This window comes from Artemia sp. Qi Xiang Cuo, chromosome 16 (genome assembly GCF_049724085.1).
Source record: "Artemia sp. Qi Xiang Cuo chromosome 16, ASM4972408v1, whole genome shotgun sequence".
NCBI lineage: Eukaryota > Metazoa > Arthropoda > Branchiopoda > Anostraca > Artemiidae > Artemia > Artemia sp. Qi Xiang Cuo.
The window spans coordinates 17,678,597-17,693,573 of NC_142809.1; the positions used below are offsets into that span (position 1 = coordinate 17,678,597).

Sequence of the window (14,977 nt, forward strand, 5' to 3'; positions counted from 1 at the left end):
ACGAGTTAAATATTCTGGAAACATACGAGTAGAAAAATGCTTAACTACAGATAAGGCTATTGTGTCTTTTTGAACTTTCTGAGGGAGGAGGGGGTAAATTTTAGTTTTAAAAATTAGTTTACGAGTAGAAAAATGCTTCACTACAGATAAGGCTATTGTATTTTTGTGAACTTTCTGAGGGAGGAGGGGGTAACTTTTTAGTTTAAAAATCCTAGGAGGAATTGGGTTTTGTTGGATGGTATGGAAAAATCGTACGTGTTAAATATTTGGGAAACATACGAGTAGAAAAATGCTTCACTACAGATAAGGCTATTGTGTCTTTCTGAACTTTCTGAGGGAGGAGGGGGCAACTTTTTAGTTTAAAAAATTTGTTTACGAGTAGAAAAATGCTTCACTACAGTTATGGCTATTGTGTTTTTGTGAACTTTCTGAGGGAGGAGGGGGAAACTTTTTAATTTAAATAATGCAAGTAGGAATAGGGTATTGTTGGCTTGTATGGAAAAATGGTACATGTTAAATATTCGGTAAACATACGAGTAGAAAAATGCTTCACTACAGATAAGGCTATTGTGTCCTTCTGAACTTTCTGAGGGAGGAGGGGGTAACTTTTTAGTTTAAAAAATTTGTTTACGGGTAGAAAAACGCTTCACTACAGATAAGGCTATTGTGTTTTTCTGAACTTTCTGAGGGAGGAGGGGGAAATTTTTTAGTTTAAAAAAATGCTAGGAGGAATTGGGTTCTGTTGGATGGTATGGAAAAATGGTACGTGTTAAATATTCGGGAAACATACGAATAGAAAAACGCTTCACTACAGATAAGGCTATTGTGTTTTTCTGAACTTTCTGAGGGAGGAGGGTGTAACTTTTTAGTTTAAATAATTCTAGGAGGACTAGGGTTTTGCTGGATGGTATGGAAAAATGGTACGTTTCAAATACTCGGGAAATATACGAGTACAAAACTTCTTCACTACAGATATGGTCATTGTGTCTTTCAGAACGTTCCGAGGGAGGAGAGGATAACTTTTTAGTTTAAAAAATTAGTTTACGAATAGAAAAATGCTTCACTACAGATAAGGCTATTGTGTCTTTCTGAACTTTCTGAGGGGGGTGGGGGGGGGTAACTATTTAGTTTAAATAATTCTAGGAGGAGGAATTGAGTTTTATGGGGGCTGGTGTTGAAAAATGGTACTTGTTAAATATTCAGGTAAACATACGACTAGAAATGAACATGATATTTCAACTTTATGAAATAATGCTTATTTCACATAAAAAATAAAACTTTTTTTCTACAGATTAATTATATAGCACCACCATTGAGTGATGAGACATCAGTATTTACCGGACCAATTCTATTACCACCAACGGAGTTCAGTTATAAACATGCATTAGTTCTGGATAATGTGGAATGGCATGGAGGTTTCCATAGTGATGTTTTCGGGAACTTGGCTAGTCTACATGACTTAACAGATGATATTGACATGCTTGGGGAACCGGAATGGGCAGATAGTCTTATGCGTAAGCTTTTAGGGGGTGTTACTAGTGCTACTGAACCGGGTTCTCATAACGAAATTCCAACACTTGACAATACAGGTTGGCTCGATCAGTGGTCTCCAAACACCTTGGAATATATTCTATCAGCCTTAGGGGACCTCATACTATCTCCAACTAATATCATTGAACAGACTGGGGGTGGTGTTATTGACAATTCTGTGTCACCCCCCACCCTTCTGCTTAATGATATAGCTAGTACTAGTATTGTCAAATTCCCAGACCTACGTGAATTTTATTTGCTAACATCTGCTCTAGGTCACTTACACAAATATTGGGTATATTTTAACCCCCCGGGGAAAAAGTGTTTGACGGGAGTAATATTTTAAAAGAACCCGTGAATGTTATTCATAGCTAAAACGACATAATTTGAGCAAAAATTAAAATTCAGATTCAGAATTAGGGAGGTCCAGCAGGAGTTACAGTATCAGTTTATCAAAAAGTTTGTTTATAGAAGGGGACATTTGGAGATTTTTTTAATTTTCATTTTTCAACTGGTAACCAGACTTTTTACCCTGGTCAAAATTAATTCGAGACCAACTTTTTTAAATGCGTAAATAAACATATTTCGACTTTGGAAGCGTTTAACGAGAAGAGAAGTGGGTCCACCATTTTATACATTGAACATATGGATCTGAATCTCAGTAGATTTAAAAAAAACTTTATTTTAAGAGGGGCAGGGGGTAGTCGAAGAATAAAATGCCACCCAGATTTGTCGGCTACCAAAGGGGTTCAGAGTTTCAATTTTGAAACGGGGCTGCAATTCTTTAAATACGCATTTTTAGCAGCAGCCCATAAAATATTAAGAATAGATTCAACAATGAAAATCTCGACAGCCTTGCACGTAACAGTGAAAAAAATTTCCCTAAAGTAAATTTTGACTGTTTAGAGGGGAAGTATGCGGTGTCCTTTAAAGAAATAACCATATTTGAAAAAGCAAATGAAAATCTTGGGTTACGGGTGGTTGTTCTCAAGTATGACACGGAATTTGTACATGTAGGAAAGAAACCAAATAAAAAAGGGGCTTTGTATTCAGTTAAGATACCGATGGTGGATAATGTTAAAAATTGGGTTTGGGTTATTTATGAGCCTCCCAAAGATGTAAATTCCTATGGTCATTTTTTCCCCGTTACAGCAATAAGTCGACTCCTATCCCAAGGCGTTCAGAAAGGGGAACGTCTCTATTGCCCCATGTGCCTGTCCCCATTTAGATCTGAGCGAACATTCTCGGATCACATGGGGCATTGCAAAATTCATGACAATCAACGAATAGAAATTCCGGCAGAAGGCAAAGATACTTTACAATTTAAAAATTTCCAAAATTCCCTGCTACAAGTTGATAAAGTGTCTTTGGATTGTGAATCAAGACTGGTTGAGGTATCAGACCCATCAAGGCCAAATATAGTCAAGGAACACAAACTAGTTGCGTGTTCCTACGCGCATGCCCGTCAGCGATTCCAACAATAAAATGCACTTGGAAGAGTTTTTTTTGGCTATGGATGAGGAGGGTAGTATGGAAAAGTTATTGGTGTCTTTAATAAAAACAGAAAACGGTGCAATTTGACGATTGCGTCAAATCAATCATCCAATAATTTTATCAGATAAAGAGTAACTGGCATTAGAAAACGGGAAAATTTGTTGGGTTGCTAGGGGTTTTCTTGCCCCAAAAGAGGTGTACCGTCCAGGATCATAATCACCATATTAGCCCCAATTCAACAAGAAAAATAAACTTTCGGGGGTGGGCTCACAATTCATGTAATTTAAAAATTAAACAGGAACTCTTTCTTCCGGTTTTTATACATAACTCTAACTACGATCTGAAGTATGTGCTACCAGCATTGGCGCATCTTCAAAGAAATGGAGCAGTGGATGATGCATGGGTGATAGACAGCTTTTCCTACAAAATCATTCCTAAATCATCGGAAAAGTTGCTTGTTTTGGAATTTATGTGGAAATTTGTTGAAGCCGACATTGAGTGCACTAACAAAATTCTCTTTTTAGAGTAATACAGTTTTTCACTAAATCATTGAGAAAAATTTTTCAATTATGAAAGCTCGATACAAGTTGCAACACTTTCTTTATTCTAAGGTAACTATTCCAAAGTGGTTTGTATGATTTTTTGTTTTCCAAAGGTATCCTTTCATATTAGTATTACTATTTAATGTCGAGATTCACCGAGGAAACTATTCCCTCAATTGAATCGTTTTACGACAGTCTACATGTCCGTAGGTGCACCCCCGATGAATACAGTTTTGCTAAAAAAGTTTGGGCAGAGGGAGGGTTTAAAAATGGGTTTGACTACTGCAAGCTGTATTTGTCGAGTGATGTGTTAACCTTATTAGACATTATGTGTAAAAATAAGGACAAAATCTATGGGGAATTTAATCTTGATTTGGGCTATTATTTTCCATTTCCTCATCTGGTAATGGACCTCATCCTAAAAATTAGTGGGGAAAATTGGGCTAATCACAGACATTCATCAGCACCTTTTTATAGGTAGGTCAATGAGGGGTGGATTTTTTCTTCATGAGGATCGTATCCTGGAATCTGATCCAACAGGAGAGAAGACGGGGACAAAATCGGATTTAGTTTTTCTTGATTTTAATTATCTCTACCCCTCTGCCATGTCCCATTATATGCTACATTGCATTGACTATAAATGGCTCAATGACCATCAAGCTTCCCATTTTCCCAACATTGGCACCAGTGATGAGGAGAATGGACCAGTTGGATGGTTTTTTGATATTGATTGGGAGATACCAGTTGAGCGTAATGATTCAGTAAAGGATTATCTTTTCCCATTCATCAATACACTTGGGACTAGGGACTCTTTGAGTCCCCACAATCGGCGTTTAGTCAAAGTGGACGGATTGCATTGGTAACCTTCAAAACAAAGACATTGCCGACATTCTGTCGACAAAAATATTATTAAACATCACGTGGCTTTAAAATGGATGTGCAACAACGGTTTGAACGTCACAAAGGTTCAAAGAGCGCTCCAGTTTAGCCAAAAATCCTATCTAAAAACGTTTGTTGACACTTTTGTCAAGAAACGTTCTGAAGCGCAGACGAAAGCCGAAAAAGAAATTTATAAACTCATTTTGAATTCGGCTTTCGGCAAAATGCGTGAGAGTGTTCGCAATAGAAATCGTTGTGACGTCGTGACCGATCCCGAACAATGTGCTCGAATTATTGCCGATCCAAATTACACTTCCTTCGCTATCATTGCCCCGGACATGGTACTATTGAATAGGAAAAAAAGACATATTGTCCTGAATAAAAATATTGCTGCAGGCAGTGCGATCTTGGAGATCTCTATAAAGCTCATGTTTGAATTCTACTACAATGTGGCTAGGGTACAGTGGCCGGAAAAGGGGCAAGTAGAGGTCTGCTACGGGGACACAGATTCTCTATTGATAAAAGTGAAAAAACGTAATATAATTGTTGATTTGACACATGATGAAATTATCAGCTCACGGATGGACTACACCAATTGAAGTGGGCTATCCCCGGAGCGAATGAAATGTCGGGTGCCAAATCAGCTTTTATTTTTGAAATCTGAAACGGGAAGTGACATGATTTCCAGTGGTGTGTTTGTAAGTCCGAAGGTGTACTTTATACAGACACACGACGAGGAAATCATGAAACTTTGCAAAGGAGTACCCACACGCTATGTGGATAAGAATTTCGATTAGGACATCTAAAGGAATTGTACTGTTGAAAATAAAATTCCACGAGCCAAATTGTTGGTAATTCTTTCTCTCAAATACAGGAACTTTACTGTAAATGTAGAAAAATTTCCATGAGTACCATCTCCGACAAGGTCTATGTTTGTCAAGACGGTGCGACGATCCTCCCCCTTGGGCACTATTTAACTTCAGACCGGGCCGAATGTGTTATCCATAGGGAAAGTCTCGGTTTGAATAAAGTCCAGTAATTTTTTTTCCCTAAAACCTTTGGGGGGGGCCTCGCGGCCTTTGGGGTGGGGGGCCTCGCGGCCCGGGGGTTGGCCACCAGCGGTGGGCGCACCGCCAGCCACTACCAAAGTTATCTTTTTTTTTACTTAGAGCAGATTTTTTTTTGTGTTTTTGTATATGTTGCATTTAAATTAAAAAAAAGTGATATTATTTTAAGTGCTTTATTCTAATAAATTTTGTATTTTTTTTCTATAAATAAATAAACAAAAAGTGTATTTATTTAAGTGTTTTTTTCTCTCTCTGTGCCTATGTAAGTGTTGTATTTTTTTTCAAGTTTTATGTGCTTTTTTTTCAATGTAGTATTTTTTTAAGTATTGTTACTTTTTTATGCATATAATAAAAGAAAATATGATTCTTTATTCGTCTTATTATTATTATTATTCTTGAACGGAGTAGTAGTAGGGAAATTATTTAGTCATTAGACAACTATGGTCTACAGTTAGTTGTCCAAGTGAACTATTGAAGGGAACATGTATCAATTTAAAACACCATTCAGATCGTTTTTGTGTGGGCCGTCAATGTCGTGCAAAACAACTCTTTTAACTAAAATAATTAAGAATTGCAATAAAATGTATGCGGAAAAGCTGAAAAAATATATACAATATTTGGCAGGAGTCAAACGATTAAATAAAAGCAATTGTTGCCACCAGCATGGGATTGGTGCAGATACAATTCTTACAGGGATTTGAAGTTTTCAACATTATTGAGCGAAACTCTTGGCGATCTTGGCGATCTGGCATTATTGAACCAAACATTAACGATTTGGTTGAATCTACCGACCAGTAGTCCCAGGCAATGTTTCAAATTTTTCACATTCGATCTCATGATGATAAGATTTCCGTTACTCTGGTTCTGCATAATATCTTTCATAAGAGCAATTTATGTGAAAAATTGCACTGACCTGCAGCTACTACACCATCTACAGAGTTCTTCGCGATTCTAGCTCGCTAATAACACTCAATAAACATATCTATCCAGGCACCCCCAAATTTCTGCTCTCAGCATACAATCAGGCAACTAATAAACCCCACGGCTATATCCTATTGGTTCTTAATCAAACTACACCCGAGGATCTGCGTGTAGTCACAGATATTTTTGACAATGAAATTACAGTATATCTCCCCGTGAACACTAAAAAGAGCTATTAGTCGGTATCATGACACTGAAGAAACTACATGAAAATAGACATCTGTTTTCAGTTCTAAGAACTTCAAAACCCTCACTTAGGAAAGCCATACTCAAACATGGTATTGACAATGATTTCATTAATCTAATATCTGAACTTTCTTTAAATTTGACCGAGGGTAATGTTCAACGGTCAGAAGTAGCTAAGCAACAGGCAAAGCAACATCGTTCCTTTGTACGTAGATTGGCCTCTAAAAAGAAAGGAAAGAATTTTAAAAATAAACGACTTCTTCAGGCGGGCGGTAGCTTTTTCACACTTTTACTGCTGATAGTTGCAGGACATGTAAACAGTTTTCTCTAGAAAATGGCAAAACCCTATAAATTGACTCCAATAGAACTCGCTCTCTCACCCGTCGAACACTTTGAGAACAATCTGAGTAAATTCATTGACAACGATAATATTGACGATGAAAGAAACTGCATTTAGTTCAAGATACACTTCGCCGAGTGGACAAACATAAGTTCTATCGTGTGCAGGCCACTGCTGCTGCTGATCAAAAAAAGAATCATCTCCTCAAGAGTCTGCTGTAACACATTTAAAGATGTTGTATTTGTTTTATATTGTTTTTAAAATTGTAAATCTATTCCCCCAATAATATCGTGAACAAATAAAACGACTCCTAACCTATCTCTTGGAAAGTGGTCAAGATCATATTCAAGTTCAGAACCATGGGACTGGGATTAGAATTCATGGCAAGACCTATAATCCGCTCGGTTTAATCATTGATATGGTCACAAATCGTAAAAGGCTATTATCATTTGACTATTATCTATACAGCCTTCTACAAACACTAAACTTCTTAAAAAGTCTTATTGGCAATGGAAAAATTCTAAAAAAATGCATTGAACGTGCATCATTGTCAAAACCACCACCATATAAATATGAAGAAGAAGAAGATTTTAAATAAATTTTGGAAAATACTAGCAAACCACTGATAGCTTTAAAAAAACGTAGACGTATCAAGACAACATCACCACCACCACCACCACCAACCATCAGCATACAAAAGGGTTGTGGACGTTACACAACGTGTTTACGTTAAAAGGGTTAAGGTTCTGAAACGTGCCTAGGAAAACATTGGTTAGGTGGAAAGTTTAAGTTCCTTCACCATTCTTTTCTAAGTCACCGGTGTTCACGCTAAAAACATACAAAACTATCTAAAGAACGAATCAAGTTAGACTCTACATAGAAATCCTAAAGTTCGTGCCAATCAATATCGAAAAACTAAAGCCTTTTACCCACTGCATATAATGCAAGCAGGTCTCCTGACTCTAGATGAGGTTCAACGATGTCACAATACACCATACAAGTACATTCTACTTGCAATCAGTGTTTTTAATCGCTATGTATATGCCATTCCATTGCGATGAAAGAGAGGCGTTGAAGTTGCTCAGGCCATTAAAAGTATTCTCGAACAGGATTCATACAAAAAAATTCAAACGGATTGTGGTAGTGAATTTGTTAATCCCCATGTTGCAAAAGTACTAGTAAAATATAGTACACTGCTCTATCATAGTCATAGTCCTATAAAGGCTGCATTGGCCGAACGATTGATAAGAACTATTCGACTTTTAATTTCAAGAAATTATACATTGAAAATTACATCGGCTTTTATTCATTATTTGGATAAAATCTTGTTCATTTATAATCAACAACCTCTTCAATCATTGTCCAACTCTACGCCAACAGATGTTCATCATTCTGATCATGATGAAATTGACACCTTTCTTAAACAGCATTCCAATGAAACGATTGTCAAAAAGAAAAATAAATTCAATGTTGGTGATACTCTTCGAATTAATAAAACAACTAATGTTTTTGAAAAGGGGAATTACTTGTGGTCAACCAAACTTTTTAAAGTGGCAAAAATCCTTGACGCTAAACCCATAACGTATTGTTTGCGCGATACCAAATATGAAAAGATTCTCAGCGGCTTTTGTGACTATGAACTACAGAAGGTAAAAAATAATAATGAAATCTGTTAAATTGAAAGGATGTTGAAGACCCGTACTCGCAGGGGTAGGAAACAGTTGCTTGTTCGGGGGCTAGGATACAACTCTGATTTTGATTCTTGGATCGGTGTTGAATATATTGACAATGCCCAATGATTTTTATGTAACTTTTATGTCCAATGTTTCCGATCCTCTCCTCAACGACTTGAATACGACAAGTGATTTTTGGACAAAACTCTCCCCCGCCATCAAATTTGACGGTGCGTATGAAGTCGCTCTTGTCGGCTGTATTCTCAAAAATACCTATGACATCCTGAGAAAGGATCGTGTGTATGATATAAAAGTTATACCATTCGATTGGACTATGAATGGGTTGAGCTATGTCGACTATGAATGGGTTGAAGCACTTAAATCTAGCGAATATCCACCTGCCAAATTGAAATATATTGAATACGATAATATGACAGATTTGTGTCTCATATCGTAGGAATGGTAATCAGAAAAATCTCATATCGTAGGAATGGTAAATTCCATTTTAATTATTCATTGGAACATGATAGGATTTACAATAGCTCACCTGTTGACACTGAAACAATTATTCTCAATGATAATCTGAGAGATGTTCTTGGCTTTAAACAGAATATGATCAATGGGAAAAATGCTGGCAGCGTTTACGGGATGAATCAAGTTATTTTTGCTGATTATCCACCTGGTTTTGCCTCAGACTCTTGCATATTTCTCTATGCATCCTTTGTGGAAATATCGAGAGTCGGTAATTCAAATGTCCCCCTCCTACGTGTTCTTTAACGAAAAACATCTCATGAACTTGTTCATCACTATAATATAAAGCATCTTCAGTATGTTCCTGTAAACACTTCGTATTTGGAACTCTGTCAGTTAACACTAAGAAGTGAATTGGGGGATCCTCTAGCAATAACAAAAGGCTTAGCAGTGATTACATGTCATTTTCGACCCATTGTTGGCGATAGCACAATCACCTAGAAGGAACAATAGAAGAATTCCATTTGTCTGTCCCGATATCGATTGCTATGTTGGTGCTTTGAGTCCACGTCAAATAGGCAATGGATTGGACTACTACAAGGGGCGTAGTACAATTTCTGGCTATGGTCTTGATAGCTGGTTTGCTAGGTTATTTCGTTCTGCACTACCCCTTGCCAGAAAATATCTTGTACCTGCTGCATCGAATTTCGCTGCCTCCACACTACAGGACTGGGGGTCGGGCAAGAATTTCAAGGAGAGTGTTAAGGAAAATATTAGATCTTCAGCAAGAGCCGTTGGTGAATAACTAAAAACTCGACAAAATGGGGAGGGATTGAAAAGGATGCGTGCGCGTCATTAACTCATCAGTCTCCACCGAGGCGGGAAGCGAAGAACATAAACAAGGACTTTAATAAATAAAAAAACGAAGACAAATAAGCAGAAGAAGAAAAAGAAAAAGTTTGTTATACCAAAGAAGGTTTTCTTCTCTTAAAATGACTTATCTCCCCCAAAAAGAGTCAGATCCATCAATTAGTTCTTCATTGAATCTATTCGATGCTGAAAATGTTGATGTCAGTGTCAAGTCTACTATGAACAATTTCACCCCCAACAACCCCTCTCGGAAAATATACACTTTCAAATATTTTCCAATGAAGACTATTTCATTGATTTGTCATCAAAATTTATTGATTTAAATTTTGCGGTGAAGAAAAAGTCAGATAATACACTCCAACTGCTGGCGATGTTTTCTCCTACGAAAAATGTATTCTACACTAACTATTCAAACAAATTAATGTATTTATTAATGGAACATTGGTGAGCACTAGCAATAATTTATCAAACTATGCGAGCTACATACAATTTATGATGATGACACCAAAGGCATACAAGGAGTTGAGAGGACAATCATTGTTCTATGAATATTGATCAGGTGTTGATACTGATGGTGAGTTGACTGACCGCAGTGACCCAAGAGTATCATCTGGTTGGAAAATTAAATCATGAGATATTCAATATATCCCAATGGCTACCCCCTAATGTCAAGATTGACATAAAGTTACAGATGGCCCCATCGAATTTCATTTTGAGAAAAGCACTTCCTGCAACACCCGATGCAAATGTCATTATCACATCGGCAATGCTCCACGTCCGAAAACAACAAGTTATGAGCTCTGCTGCATTGGCAGTGGAAAAGCTAAGAGCCAATGGCAACACCATTAAACCTCTTGTCCCCCATACGATCACCAATCAACGTCACATTGCCACCGGCTCTCGTAGCTATAGCGATTCATCATTTATCAATGGAGAAATCCTATCAAAATTGGCTTTGGCTTTTGTGAAGAGTAGCAGTGCTGTTGGATCCTGGACTGAATCCCCCCATGATTTTAATTTTTTTGGTCTATCTAGCCTTGTGTGCAAAGTGAATGGTATTCCATTGTACACTCTATCTTTTGACGAAAAATCCTATAGAACTCTGTACGAGTTGACCATGCAATCCCTAGATCATGACTCTCAACTATTTGAAAATGGAAAAACCGATTCAATGTTTTCAAAAAATCATAGGGTAATTGTTTTGGACTTGTCGGGGACTCAGGATATGAGCATAGTACGAATAGGGAATGTACGTTTAGAGTGTACATTTGCCGATGCTCTGACTGAGAGTATCACGCTAATATAACTGAGTCAATTTGAAACCTATTGGGACATCACACCCGACGGCCGTGTTCTACTAGACCTAGCACCATGAACACAAACCAAATAATCAGCGTATTTAGTATGGATCCATACATGTCCCAATACAAGTCCTATTGCATACCATTGGACTTCACTGAAAAAATTCCAAGTGTTAACAATACCCTAATCATTGTTAATAGCAGTCCATCGACTTGGAAGACCGGTCATTAGCTATGCATCTTTCAAACAGCGAAGAAAATTGAATTTTTTGATCCTCTTGAATATTGAATCTTTTGATGGCCTATCGTATAAATTCTACACGCCATACATCAGCAACTTTATTGAAAGCAGTGGGAAAACCATTATTTAAAATCAACGAAGAATACAGTATTTAACGGCTAAGACATGTCGCTTTTATGCACCACTCTTTTTCATGTTCTGATGTCGTGGCTATACCTACAAGCAGTTTCTTAACATCTACTTTGACTTACCTTGATTGAACTACTTTTTATCGGAAATTTTACTTAAAAGCTTATTTAATATTTATTTTAGTGCTCTAATAATAAAATTTTATCAAAATGTATTTGGAAGTGTTTATTAATAAAAATTTATATAAATGATAAAACAACTTTTCTATCTTTTTGATCTCATCTTTCCTTTATGTCATTGTATTATTCAACGCAAGATAGTGTTGGTACTTAGCCCAAAGTCACAGTATCATGAATCTGATGTAGTGCAATGTCAGGGTTACATTTTCTACAATAGAGTGTAACTTCACTCTTGTCATATCTCTTTGTATAGTCAGTGATACTATTCTCATTCATTCTATAGAATTCACATATTTCAATTTTTTTATTTGAAGTAATGTAACAAATAGTGTCCTCAAGGGGTGAATCAAATTCCGTCAGACCCAAATAATAATTAGCGGGCTTAAAATCATAGTAGTCATTGTCTTCACAACGATGACGTAGAAACCAAATTCTTTTATTGTTCCAGAAGTTGAATCTTTGACCCGTTTCCTCCTCCCAGAACAATCTAAAACCACGAAGATACCAATCTCTTAGCAATAAACTAAAATCACATTTAGGATTCTTTCCAATCATACCAGGATATGTATTCTCCCACTGATTACATTTATCATAATGACAATTGGAGCATAGGTGTCCTCTTGGGTGAGAGTCACATATCTCTTCAAGACAGGAATTACAATCTTTATTTTGTACGGCATATCCTCTACGTAATTTACACGGGTTGCATAATCTGCAATTTTCATCAAGCTCATCAATCAGTTTCCAATTCTCACTTGATGACCAGCTACACAGTGTTTAAATACATAGGGTACATGTATGGAAAATTTTTTCACGTGTTGACACTCTCACTCCGACCATGAAACTGAGCTAGCAACAACAAAAAAATTGTCTGAGAGAGAGAGAGAGAGAGAGGATTAATCATGTCGCCTGTCACTTATCGGCTGCCTAATAAACAGGTGTCAGCTCGAAAAAAAACCCCAGTCTGGTTGAAAAAAAACTTGGAGTTGAAACAAATGTGTGTGGGGAATCCCCCGTTCATACTGTTATCTTTTTTGCAATGTTTAGGAACAAGCGGGGAATCCCCACTTGTTTGGAATGGTACCAACAGAACATAAGGAAATAGCACTTAGTTTCATGATGTGTTTAATCACGTGTAGAGGTCCCATAGAATAACAATGGAAGGAACATAGAATAGCATGGAAGGAACATAAGCCCTTAGAATAACATGGAGATTGCTATAGGGGCATCAGAAATGGTACCTAGATAACTACTCATATTGCTGAGACACAATTGCCTGGGACAACAAGGAAATGTGGTCAAAAAGGTACGGCGTACTGTACTTCATATGCTGGGTCTGTAGTCCATCCAGACCGGGTGCTTTTCCCGTTTGTATCAATTGAATTTGTGTAGCTACAAATGAAGGTGGAATATTAACACAGTTCTTACTAGGGTCAATATTTGATAGGTAACTATAAAGAATATCGCGAAAAAAAAGACTCCGGAGGTGGTGGATCTACTGAAAAAATTGACGAAAAATGAGCATGCCAATCAGAAATACTAATCTGTTCAGATTCAAGGGAGGACAAACGAGTAAATTTAGAAACTTGTTTCCACAGAAGTTGAGGATTATTTCGGACAGAATAAGATATATCATATACTTGTTGTTTTTTTATATTTTCCAACAACCTTACGGAATACACGTTTCGTAAATTTCATAAGTTCACATACTACTCCAAAACGAGGCCTATCGCAATCCAACCATATATGATACCAGAAACGGCGTCAGAGCTTCGCCTGTTTAAGCAGAGGAAAATCTGACCAACCTTTTTTCGGAGTGTTTTTTTCTAACAGAGACTGAAGGTACTGCAAAAGAATCGGCAATTTTTAAACAATGTACTATCTCAGTAAGATAGTAATCTATCTTACTATCTTAACATAGAAATCTAGATCAATAGAATTCCCTACTACTACAAATACTACTATAAACAGTTTTTCACAGCACAAACCCGTCTGAGGCAGAGATAGCTGCATACAATCCCCCTACATCCCACTCATCACAGACCCTCTGTTCATGTTCTGTCTCATGAAAAGTCCAACTCCTTCGAATACTTGTGTTCTAACCTCTGTCCACCCAATTTGGGTGCAACTTGTTTTTATTGGGCCCCCACCTAGGTTACCAAAAAGCCTATTTTGAAGAGTCTAATTATGTTACATCCAAATACATGACCTATCAATCTTGACTATTAATTAAGATGCGCTATATAGTGTGTTTACTTTTGAACACCTAAGTATATGAGCAAAACTGAAAGAAAATGACTAAAATGATACGTACTTTAAAAATACATATTTAATTGGCCTTGAGCTTCTTTCCTCCTCTTTTTTCTAAATATTGTAGTGAAAAAACTTAGCCACAAATTTAGCCTACGAAAAAAATAAGCAAACAAAAATAATAGTTACTATATTATTTTGGCTACCTGAAAAACTCAACCAAATAGTAAAGCTTCTTCCTACTACAAAATATTATTTCGTTGGTTTATGTTACCCTTCAAGTGGAAAAAAAAACTAGAAATTCTGGCTTTCAATTCTTAATATATAGTCTTTAATTATGATTTAAAATATTAAAGCTACTAATTAAAGTAATAATTTTTTAAAGAAATATATTCTGTAGGCCTATATTAAAAGGAAATGCAATTGTCTTGTTGCTCTGGATTCTGGTAGGGTACATACCCCCTCTATCCAAGGCCGTACCCAGGATTTCTTTTCGGAGGGGGTTTTATTCAGATTTTTTTCGGGGGGGGGGGAGGTTAGAAAAAAAAACTCCAAAACGCATACAAAATTTGTTTATATCCACTTTTGTTATGTTTTTACGAGTCAAAAAAATTTCGGGAGGGGTTCAAACCCTCCTAGCCCCCCTCTGGGTACAGCCTCGCCTCTATCCTATTTATAGTTAGTATATCCAGCTGATAAAGCATTCACATCAGTGGTGCCACATAGCGACAAGAGGGGGGAGTGTTTTTTATTATCTAAAGGCGGGAGGGGCAATTTTTAATATTTTCTTTTTCGAGTTGTTTCAATTAAAACATACAAAAAAAGGTATATTTCGATTAAAAGT

At 36.8% G+C, this 14,977-nt stretch overlaps 1 protein-coding gene across 7 annotated transcripts in view; it reads right to left on the reverse strand.

Annotated features, from left to right (window-relative positions):
• The window catches only part of LOC148942639 (kynurenine aminotransferase-like), a 181,620-nt gene that overhangs the window by 77,525 nt on the left and 89,118 nt on the right, over positions 1 to 14,977 (reverse strand). The gene's annotated exons all lie outside the window — the stretch shown is intronic.